Source organism: Rutidosis leptorrhynchoides, chromosome 11 (genome assembly GCF_046630445.1).
Source record: "Rutidosis leptorrhynchoides isolate AG116_Rl617_1_P2 chromosome 11, CSIRO_AGI_Rlap_v1, whole genome shotgun sequence".
Taxonomy (NCBI): Eukaryota; Viridiplantae; Streptophyta; class Magnoliopsida; order Asterales; family Asteraceae; genus Rutidosis; species Rutidosis leptorrhynchoides.
Genome location: NC_092343.1, coordinates 341,864,842 through 341,877,533, shown reverse-complemented (window position 1 = coordinate 341,877,533; position 12,692 = coordinate 341,864,842). Strand labels below are relative to the sequence as shown.

General features: G+C 34.3%; 1 pseudogene; it reads right to left on the bottom strand.

The window, feature by feature from the left end:
• Positions 1-4,843: 4,843 nt before the first annotated feature.
• On the bottom strand, positions 4,844-7,775 carry LOC139875823 (probable E3 ubiquitin-protein ligase ARI8; annotated as a pseudogene).
• Positions 7,776-12,692: the final 4,917 nt, after the last annotated feature.

The window sequence follows — 12,692 nt, the reverse complement described above, 5'->3', positions numbered from 1 at the left end:
ATAGGCATAAAACTCATGCGAGTGCATGAGCCCATGCGAGTGCATGAGATTTGCACTAAAATCTCATGAGACCGCATGAGTTACTATAGCAGGCCACATCCTATAAATTCACCAGTTTTCTGCGAGTTTTAATACATCTTTTTCTATTTTCTTTCTCTTATCTCTCAATTTATATTTATATTTATATTTTAATTATAATTTTAATTTACATTAATAATAATAAGGTTATGGTAGCGAATTTGTAAGTCGAAACTATGTCCGGGTAACGCTACGCGATAAATAATCACTGTAAGCTATGTTCTTCCTTTTTAAATTTATGTCTTGTAACTAAGTTATTATTATGCTTATTTGAGCCGAAGTAATCGTGATGTTGGACTAAAAATTAAGATTGAGTTATTGGATTTTGTACCATAATTTGGGTTTGGACAAAAGACCGACACTTATGGACATTGGACTATTGACTATTAATAGATATGGGGTATTGTCTAATCGAATGACAACTCATTAGAATCTGTCGAACCTATCTTCAAATTAGTTAATATAATAATTATTAAAATGATTATGTATGTTCTATTTAGTGACGTTTATACGACATCTTTTACGATCATTTAATTAATTATTCTGGTTGGGTAATTGATTATTCATTCTGATCAAGTGGGTAAATTAATATTCAGATCTCATAAAAATAGGGGTGGATTACATACAAGGATAATTGGTGTAATTGTTAACAAAGTTTTAAAACCTTGGATTACACGCAGTCGATAACCTGGTGTAATTATTAACAAAGTATTAAAACCTTGTTACAGTTCGAATTCCTAATTAGTTGGAATATTTGACTTCGGAAATAAGGTTAATTTGACGAGCATTTTATAATTATGACCGATGGACTATTATGGACAAAAATCAGATAGGTATCAAATAAACCAGACAAAGGACAATTAACCCGGGTAACAATTAATTAAAATCAAAACGTCAAACATCATGATTACGGAAGTTTAAATAAGCATAATATTTTTTATTTCATCGTACCTTTATTTACTGTCATTTTAATTACTGCAATTTACTTTATCGCAATTTAAATTCTATCATCGTCATTTATCTTTACGCTTTATTTAAAATCGACAAACCGTCCATTAAACGGTAAAAACCCCCTTTTATAATAATATTACTTATATATATAATATTACTTATATATATATAGTTTTAAAAATATAGTGTTAAACTTAGCCAGCTCCCTATGGAACGAACCGGACTTACTAAAAACTACACTACTCTACAATTAGGTACACTGCCTATAAGTATTGTAGAAAGGTTTAGGTATATCCCATCTATATAAATAAAAAATTGTGTAATTTGTATCATATTTTGTAGTATTTCGCAGTAAAAATAATAAGTATTTTGTACTACACCTCGCAACACATCACCAATTCAAAAGATTAGATGTTAAAAAACATAACAGAAAATCCCACTGAAAATTAAAGATTCATCTTCATCCTTAATTTGTATTTGTACTTTATGATATAATGTATATAAAAAAAATGCTTGTCATTAGGATTTTACAATTGAATAATTGTATTGGTACTAAATGTTGGTTTTATTTTTTGATAGAAAAATTGATATGGTTACTTTGTGAAGGATGTTATCCCACATAGGTGGGAGGAGAAAGTTGAAGGTGAACTCCTTGGCTATAAAAGGAGGTCATGGGATTACTTCCAAATTGCACCAATCAATACACTTTAAGTATTTGATTATTTCTTTCTTTCTTACCCTTGTTTGAGAGTTGTATTAGTTAAATATTTTGGAGAGTGTAGTCGGCTTAAGAGAGTCGTCTATATCATTGTAACAATTTGTGATATAATGTATTTTCTCTCTTTGGAGGCCGGTGGTTTTTCTCCTGTTTTGGAGTTTCCACGTTAAATCTTGTGTTGTGTATTATTTTTATTTCTTTACTATTATTGTTGGGCTGGGTGGTGGGAATTAGTGAGACCGCAATTTCCCAACAACTGGTATCAGAGCGTCAGGTTTGACGGGGGTCTCGGTTATAGGAGTCGGAGTATGCTCTGTGGTTGCCACGGGAGTGGATCGTCCACATCAGAAACGAGTTCTATTGATCGTATAGGGTCTCTGGTTAGACAATATTTTTTCTGATTCGTAGTAATAGTTGAATTTGTTAGTGGCGAGTTGTGAATTTCCGATTTAAAGGGTCCTGGCTACCTGCTACATCTTTTGGCTATTCGAAACGTGAGCAAAATCAGAGAAAGTGTCGTTTATAGGATACAGATACGATGTCGAAGTTCAGTCCAATGAGGTTTGATGTTGAGAAATTTGATGGGAGGATCAATTTTGGCTTATGGCAGGTTCAAGTCAAGGATTACATAAGGCTTTGAAGGGTAAACCCACCCTTGTTCCCGGCAGCGATTCTAGCAAGAAGTTCGATGAAGAAGAATGGGATGATATGGATTTGAGGGCGACAAGTGCGATTCGTTTGTGTCATGCAAAGAACGTGCTTGCAAATGTGCACGGGTTATCAACGGCAAATGAGCTTTGGGTTAAACTAGAGCAGTTGTACCAGGGCAAGGGCATCTCAAATCGGTTGTGTCTTAAAGAACAATTTCATACTTTGCGTATAGATGGGGGTTCAAAGATTTCAGATCATCTAAGTATTCTTAATGGTATTGTTTCAGAACTTGAAGCTATTGGAGTTAAAGTGGATGATGAAGATAAAGCTTTGAGGTTGATATTATCTTTGTCATCGTCTTATGAACACATGAAACCTATTTTGATGTATGGGAAAGAAACTCTGAAGTTTGAAGACGTTACTAGCAAGCTCTTATCCGAGGAGAAAAGACTGGAAGGTACCGGGGTCTCGTCATCAGGAGATACGATAGTGTTGTGTTCGGATAGGCGAAAGAGAAACTCTGGAAAAAATCTGGTATGCTGGAGGTGCGGGAAGACTGGGCATGTAAGGGTTAATTGTCCAGGTGGAGCTAATTCGGTAAATGGCTCTAAAGGCGCTAATGATGTCTCCGTTGTTACGGAGAGTGATGAATTCCTCTGAAGTCACGTCATCCTCATGGTGTGTCCGCGCCACCGTGGAAAGGGATGTTCGTTAGCGGTTCCACAATAGTACATGGGCATTGGTTTGGCATTGATGCATGTTGTGTGGTGGAAATTGATGTTGTAGCTGATGAAACTTCCAGGGAAAGCCAAACAGGAAGTTGCACCATAAAGTTTCAGCTGGTTGTTCAACAACATGTGCCGAGGTGAAATGCTTGGAATGTGATATTCTAAGTGCTATACTCTTAATGGTGGAGTAAGATAATTCTTGTTAAGAGTTATGATTGTCTGTGATGACATTGATTGTCGGTTTAGACAATGTTCGATGAAGATGCAAGTTTTGTCTCTTGGGAGATAATGTCATCGGCATGAAGATGGGGATCTTGAAGTTGTCATCGAGGAAGCATCTATATCGGTTATCCTTATAATGTTGAAGTATGGTTATCTTTTTCTATCAAAAAGGTGGAGATTTGTTGGTTTTATTTTTTGATAGAAAAATTGATATGGTTACTTTGTGAAGGATGTTATCCCACATAGGTGGGAGGAGAAAGTTGGAGGTGAACTCCTTGGCTATAAAAGGAGGTCATGGGATTACTTCCAAATTGCACCAATCAATACACTTTAAGTATTTGATTATTTCTTTCTTTCTTACCCTTGTTTGAGAGTTGTATTAGTTAAATATTTTGGAGAGTGTAGTTGGCTTAAGAGAGTCGTCTATATCATTGTAACAATTTATGATATAGTGTATTTTCTCTCTTTGGAGGCCGGTGGTTTTTCTCCTGTTTTGGAGTTTCCACGTTAAATCTTGTGTTGTGTATTGTTTTTATTTCTTTACTATTATTGTTGGGCTGGGTGGTGGGAATTAGTGAGACCGCAATTTCCCAACACTAAACACATTCAATTAAACCACACCTCCGAGATAAGTAAAGAATTAAAGATATACAACTAACCTGCTCCCACAATACAGTTGATTTTCCATATCTTTATCCGAGCGACTTCAAATGAGATTACAGGATTAGTATAAAGACTTAAGATAGTACTTTCATCTTGAAAGCAAAATCTTTTTCTCCAAAGTAAATTTACGTAAAATGAGCTGACCATTATGTCTTGCGCCAAGCCTGCTATGGGTTATAATTTGAGCTTTAGCATTAGCAGACATACTTGAAAATAATAATAATAATAATTAAAAAAAAAAACTGACCCGTTGAGTGAGATGTGGATGGGATTCATAATAAGATTTGATTCCGATCCTATTGTCTGTATCCAAAAAGATTGTACGTTAGGAATAACAAAAATATAAATTAAAAAAATAAGGTGATGGGTCAAGATTGACACACTAGACAGGGATGCATATAATGTCAATAGAAAATTATAAAGTGTTTATGACTCATTCGTTAAAAGTATAATCCAGTTTGAGCCATTTAAGGAAACGGGTCAAACATCCCTCAAAGTGAATGGTTAATGCATAAGCTTGTGGATATCGGTTGTCCCAGGATAACCTTAGTAACCTTACATCGTATGTAAAATTCACTGCATTAGCATTTTGTGTAATTGTCATGTCTTGGTTTACTTACCTACTCCCGTATGAGGATTTGGCATTAAATATAATCCTAACTCATGTAATAAATTATATACTTGTCATTTAAAAGTTCTCTAGACTAAATCAAGTATATGAACAAAAGATAAAATGTTGAAGGTTTTAAGAAAATCATTTCCATGCTAACAATTTAGCTTTAAGCATTTATAGGATGTGAAAGACCTATTCAATTAAATAGGAAGAATGAGGTCAGCGCAGATAATTGACTTTAATATGGTTAAAATGAGAAGTTAAGTAGTCATATAAATTCTTCCTTACATGTACGTTTTGCATTTGCTGAAGATCTGCCAACGCCTTTTGTCTAAACTGCGAAGTATAAACATTTATGAAGGGGAAAGTTATTTTTTTTAACAAATCACATAATCGATTCTTACCCAAATAGAAACAAAGCATATTATCCAGATACAATATTGACAAAAAGGTTAAAACTCACTGATTGGTTTGTAGCCCATCTTTCATAATAATGAGTGTATCTTTCTAAAGAGTTTTTTGCCATCTCTAATCGCTTTTCCGTATCATCGTACTGTAGGCAACAAAAACGATGATCATTTAAGGAAGGTTGGTCCCACAAATAGGATTCATATCTGTGATTGAATCTAATTATTTGTATTGTGTTAATGGTAATTATAATCAACTCCCTATGTGTAACAGTTCTTAGATGTTATATTAGCTTACCGTTCCCTCTTGTTTTGCTGCTTCGTAAAGGTTGCATGCATAAAAACCTCCCGTTCTTTCCCCGGGATCAGACCATGCACCAAGGCAAAGCCTGAAAATCATTTTCACATACTATTTTAGTGAAAAGGAACAAACTTGCATAAAGATCAGGTAACATTGCTGTGTAACGGTAAACAATATGCATGTTTTTATGGTGGAAACAAAAGTGGCCAGATTGTCCCGAAACAGTTTTGTTCAGTATTTCTAACTCCTTATAAGAACATGTTTTGGTACAATATATTTATCTTTTGATTGAAGGGATTTAGCAATAGACTGCATGCATAAAAAAATAAACTCCATTTGGGCGAAAACGTTTTTAGATAATCCTTTTGATTTCACCCATTGGTAATTGGTTGAACAGGAAAACCAGAATCGACCCAATAATCGAAGTTGGAAAATAAAAAACTTGAATATGATATAGTCCAACACATCATGATATATGTTACATGGTATTTGGTATATAATATGCAATAAACTTACCAGCAAAACTCAAATTTGCAAGGTGGTGTACATGTAATATGCATACATCCTTAGTTCTTCTCAATTGGACGCTTGCATTTCGGACATGGTTTTGAATTTGCTAATATCCTGCAAAATTCAATCAAAGGTATTTAATAAATTTATTTAGATGGTTACTAGTAAATACAGATAAGAGATATATTAATTCAATATCTCATATTCGAAAAACTGAATTACGAACTTCATTTTGAAGATTGTAAGATATTGGATTCACAGGTAACAACACAATTTTTCAAAAAGAAAAGAATCAAGTTGGAATACCAAGGTGGAGTCCACAAAACTATCTGTTCATCAGCTTCCATCAGTCTTGCCAAATTGGTTCAATAATTATAGAATAGAGATAACTTATATAAAGAAAATACCAGTTCATATTTTCGGACTCTGCATTGTTCTTCATTATCCATTTTGATACAGTGTCACAATCAACTGGCAGGTGAGCTTCCTCGGTACACTGTCAATATAAACAGTAACAAACACCTAATTTGGTAATCACAGTATAAAATATCAATGGCGAGTAGATGTGGCAAAGCTCGACCCGTTTACGATTAGATACACTGATTTGGGTTATATTCTCTCTAGCGGGTAAAAAGGAAAAAAAACATAGCTTGAGCCAAATGGGTTGAATGTTGCTCAAACTCTCGGAGCGTGTTTCAATACCTCCTAAATCAATTTATTCAAACAATAAGATTATGCTAAAAACATCTGTTTTGTAGTCACATTTGACACATTGTTCACAAAATCAAAAGTAAATGGACTGTTCAATAATCACCCATTTTATTTGTTACCCAAACCCGCAACTCCGCCCATCTTACCACCTCCAATGAAGGGTGTACAATTAGTGTATCTAACAACGGAAACGTACATTCCAGCAAAAGCTTTTTGCACAGCGACACGTAACATCGAAACGTTCCACCACCAACAATGAAGTCCACAGCATAGTCACAACCAGGAGCCGGACACCATTTTGTCTATAAATTAGAAACATGTTTCTTTAATTAAAAACTTATTCTAAGTATCTGATAAGTGATAACAAATATAAGAATGGTGCATATATAATGTACACCTAAATAACATAAAGAGGCTTTATTGATGAGTGTTGTGAACTGATTGACATTGATTAGTAAAAATCATATAACCAACTGTAATAAAATAGGTTGAAGAGAATAAAAGAACAGAATTCACATTTAATACCTTTCTGTTGTCTTCTACAAATGACCTAAGAAAGTAATGGTGATACTTTTCTCTATCATCATGTGTGGCCAAAGAAACAATAATGTCTTGACCAATGGCTGCACCACAACATGTCTAGACCAATAGCACATTCGGTGTAATCAAAAAACACATATAGCATATAGTTGAAATACTTGATATTACATACCATTTGAACATAAACAATCATACAGAACACACATATATCGACATAGAACATAATTACATATTGTGAGAATTGCTAATGGTAGATGAAACAATTAATCAAATTTCGTGAATTGAAGTTTCAGTAAATCATGAACGTACCCACATGTGTGTATTTATAGAAAATCACTCATTAAAGAAATTAAAACCCTAGATCAATTTTATGGAATATTTAATAAATTATAAAACAAATTACAGAACTGATGGAAATTAACAAACAAATTAGAGACCGTATTAATAAATTAAACGCACCTGTTTGAACCGCCGCAAGCCATCGGTCAGATCCACCGGAAACCACCGCAGCGGCTAAAACAACCAGAAACCCTCGATTTTCTTGTCACCGAAACCATCGATTACGAATCCATCGAGTATAGAATGCAAATAATCAGTTGAATCATGGATTAAAACCACTACATCGGTTAAAATCACCACAAACCTTCGCTTGTTTGGCAATGAAAAGCATTGATTTGGCCATCGACAACATCAATGGGATGAGTCAGTTCGTGAATTTTGGAATTTGAAACCCTAATTAAGGTTACAGGCAGACTGAAGTATTTTAGGGTTTTTTTCCTGCGGTTTCTTGCCGTTCCAGTATGAAATGCCAGTGTGGAATGTATTAAGGACTAACTAGGGGTGATTAGAAAGTAATTAGGGGCTGCTACATCAATAAAAATGGTTTAAGAGATCATTAGGGATTGACACATTGGATTTACTTTCACTATTTATAAAATGTTATAGATAGATTATAGATAGATAGATAGATTATAGATAGATAAACCAATTTTGATTTTTCGTAGTTGACGAGAATTGTACTAAAATAATTAATCCTTTTTGTCTTTTATCAGAGCATGTGTTAGTGTGTTGCTACTAGGTTCTTATAACTTATTCAAATGTGCTTTAATGTCACATGCCATCTGTAGTCCTCTTGCGATACTTATTGTTCTTTTTGAAAAGTGTCAATGTTCTTTTAATCCTCACATTTCAAGTTAAAATGTGGAAAGGTTGAAACAATCTATACAGTATCATCATTTTCTATCAAGTGCACATGAAAAATTTGTCATTTTCTATTATATATTCTTTGAAGAAATTTGCCCATTAAATATGTTGAACTTCAAATGTAGGAGATGCATCTGAGGTACTCTTTTGTTTGAACAAGACATAAACGAGAGAGTAAATATGGTTGGGAAAATAATTATTGTTGATAATATTTACTCTCTCGTTTACGTCTTTTTCGAACAACACATTATCTCCTTTACATGTATCGCCTACATTTGAAATTTAACACATGTAATAGGCAAATTTCTTAAGAGAGTATAAAGTAGAAAATTAGAGATTTTACCTATGCAATTGAGAAATAATATGGGATAAAGTGCTGCAGCCCTTCCACATTTTAACCTAAAATGTAAGGATCAAAAGAAAAGTGACACTTCTTCAAAAAGAACAATAAGTATCCCATAAAGACTACAGATAACATGGGACTTTAAACCACATTTGAATAAGTTATAAAAACCGAGTAGCAACAGACACTCTGAACATGCTATGATAAATGACAAAAAGCATCAAAAATTTTTGTACAATTCTCATCATTAAAAAAATCCAAAATTTGTTAATAAATACTACAAAAGGATTTTCTACATGTGCATCGTCTAAAATTTATATAATGGTTATATAATTGTTAGTACAACGTCACAGGTAACAAGATTTAACTTCCCTGTTCATATCGTCTATTGGTGACCATTCTAGAATCTCCCTTATCTACATCATAATAATAATAATTTTAATACAAATAAATTATAAATACTTGGTATTAATTGATTATAACAAAAAAAATATGATGCTTACTTCCTCATCCGCTTTTTTGTATTCCATCCCATGTATTTTCTTGTATTTTCTATTATGTCTTATTTCGTCGACCCGAATGACTATTCAACTAGCGGACCGCTCTGTTAAATTTTCTCGTTGAATCATAAAGAACATTCTAGTTAAGGTCGGTACCCTAGTTTTCCCAGCCGACTTTGTTCTTGGACATGGAAGAGAACACAAGTGCCTCTCATTTTGGATAGACCCTTTGTGAACACGACTAGAGGATGTAAGTGTTACTTTCTCTGTTGACCATGCCTTATAATATCCAGAGTCTACTATGATAAATGTTATTATATGTAAATTGTAGACAAACATATGGAGTTGCAGGATTTTGCAGGTTTCAGGTGAATGCACTTTAGCTAGATTGAGAATGATATGTCTACCTTGACCCTTTCTGGATAGAATTGGAATGATATGTCTACCTAGACTGTATTCACTTTAATGTAGGGAGTGTTTGAACTGAAACCCTGATAAATTCTTATTACTCGTGAAGTATTCTAGTTAGGTCTAGCTGTATGGTCGCGGTCTAGAATTCCAAACTAAACAGATCTAATGACTTAAACTTGTAATGCCCTCAGTCCCGGTCATTACTTATTGCGCTAATTGATCGTCGCAACAATTCACCCTTATATACTTTTCTTAATATAGTCTTAATTCGCTTCCTTGGTCAGAGTAACGTATGATTTCGATGTCACTAAGTCATAAATTATAGAACGTAATTGATGAGTCACTAGTCATAAATTATAGCACTTAGTTGATGAGTGATCAATTCAGAACAATCTAGCAGAATCAAGAAGAATAAGACTATCGTTCTTCATTAAAGCATTAAATTTTGTAATCAGAGAATGAATTAATATAAAATTACTCTCATGTCAAAGTATTTAGCCTAGATAGACATAAGAATTAGCTAACAACCATCCTATGAAAATAATCCATAACTAATTCAAAACAAGAATGCATAATGAAAATCAGAAAGATAAAACCAAATTAAACGAGTTTCGTGATCATTAGTTGAATCTGGAATAATTGATAAGCTATGTTGTAGATATGATGTTTTCCACTTCGTTTAGCCTTCAAACAATGTAAAAGTCGACCTTTTAGGAGAAACCTGCGGCTGCTTGCCCCAGTGATGTTACTTAGGTTAAAAATCTGCAAGTTTGGTATTTATACACCTTTAGCCAACCACGCAAAGCGTCGCTTTGAGAAAGCAAGCGGCACTTTCATCTCAGCAACTGGCGCTTTCAAAATTTACACGACGCTTATCTTCAAGTATTTGCAGTTTTTGTATGATCAACACGGCGCTTCATAAATAGAACTGACGCTTCCTCAACTAGGTCAGAGCTCTCGAACAAAAATCTAAGAGGCGCTTCACCTTGAAGCGACGCCTCTCCTTCATTCCAGTATTTATTGCCAATAATTCCATCGGTGCTTACTAAAGCGCCTCCTCTGGTCTAGTAGTTCTGGTTTCTTTCAAAATACTAAGTGGCGCTTGCATTCAAAAGCGGCGCTTCCAGGCAGCAGACTTTTCAACAATCCTTCTTCATTTCCACCAAACTTCTTCTTTTCATCATCTTTCCTTAAATTAATCACAAAAGTACTAACTATCGAAAATCTTGCATGTTAACTACAAAACCCATCAATTAAACCAAATATTGGGTGAAAATGATATATTAAGCAGCTATCTTATAAAGGACTCATACAATCTTACACAATCCGATGTGGGATGGGGTATTACAATTTTAGAACTGTTATCACATATTTTACCCAAAGATTGTTTTAGGTACTTAGGTACTTTTGTTTTGGATTGTATAAGTTTTGGACAAAAATAGGCCTTAATTTGCTAGTTCTCGAGGCTTGACTGCACTATCTCTCCTAACAAGAATAGTGTACGCGCCACCCACCTTACCCCTTGTGCATGCAAGTCACTTTTAGACTTTTCCTTGACGTTCTTTCTCATTGAACGAAAATCATATGAGTTCACCGGAACTCGAATGTAGGTCACCCGAACCAGGTCGTGTGTAAACCATGAGAGCAGTGGTTGCATAGCATGGTCAGAAACCAGACCGTGTGCTAGACCAAAACTTCTAGGGTGATCTTCACTATTTCTGCTAACAATGATAGTGCATGCACCCGAACACCTGACCCGATTCTTAAACATGTCTTCCGAGGCATTGTCATAACGCTCACAGATTTAATCCTAAGCTACTACGATGACCTGAACGGAAATCCTAATCTTAAATAGGTCACTCGAATTTCATTTGAGTGCAGTTTCTTGTTCATCGCTTTCCTTTTCACTCGGAAAGTAGTTTACCGAGCAAGTTAACTGGTTTGTGTCGCTAATCATTACCAGGTTAGCTGTGGTTGACACACACACTACACTATCACAATTGCTTGCTAACCGCCTTCCTTTTCACCCGGAAGGTTATTTACCGAGTGACTTAATTTTCTGCGTCGTTCATTTCGAGAACAACCGAAAAAGACACACTACACAATTCGCTAAACTCCTGTATCATGCTCATATTACTTTTTTTAACCCGAAGTGATTTTGTTAGAGCTTGATACTTGTACCGTGTCGCAATCCTAAAACCAAGGATTTGCTATAGTTGATACTTATAGTTCTTTCTACGATTATAGTGCAGTGGCTAAGGTTTTGGGTATTGATGAAAAAGGCGTGGTATGTTTCAGTTTCTATTTCTTATGCATGGTACTTATGAAGCTGAAGTATCTTTGAGTTTCAATTGTCTAGTTTTCTTTGTTTCGTATACCATAGTAAACTTTTGATGAAACGAACAAATATGAATGTGTTTTTAGTATTGTGTAGGATAATTTACAACCAGAATGCAATAACTATTCATAATAATGTTTAATTCGTGTTATGTTTGATTACTTTTGGGCCAAACTTCAAAGAGATTGGAAATGGGATCTACAGTGAGGCATAAAGTGAAAGATTTTTTTTAAAAGCAATTAAAATTCACACTATAGTTAATAATTTTATTATGTATTTTCAAGTGTCTTCTACATAATATTTATTTTGGACCCATTTATTTGTGAATTGGTTGACCCATATTGTTTAATATCTATACACACGCTTTAACTTTTAGTAGGATGTTCGATATTATTATAAAAATTACAAATGACTGGTCAGTTTGCATTAGAGATTTTTTTTTGATATTGTGTCTCATGAAGCTGCTCAAGAAGTGTTTCAGAGTTACAAGACTATAATCGTTTGTCTCGAACGTTTACCCCCTGATAGTGTTGTATGCCATTTTCCCAAATCTGGTCTGAGTTGGTGAGTTTCGTTACCCATCTTCATAAAAATTACAAAATTTAATAAATATGTGTCTTTGTATTATTCATTCATTCGCATTCTTTTATTAATATATCATGTACAAACGAAGACACGACAATCCAATTCTTCTGATGTAAACGATGAAAATCAAGGCCAAGTGCAACAACAAAAAGGGCCATATTCACCAAACTGGGTAAAATTAGTCATACAATTATGTTACTTCATACACAGAGATACGAA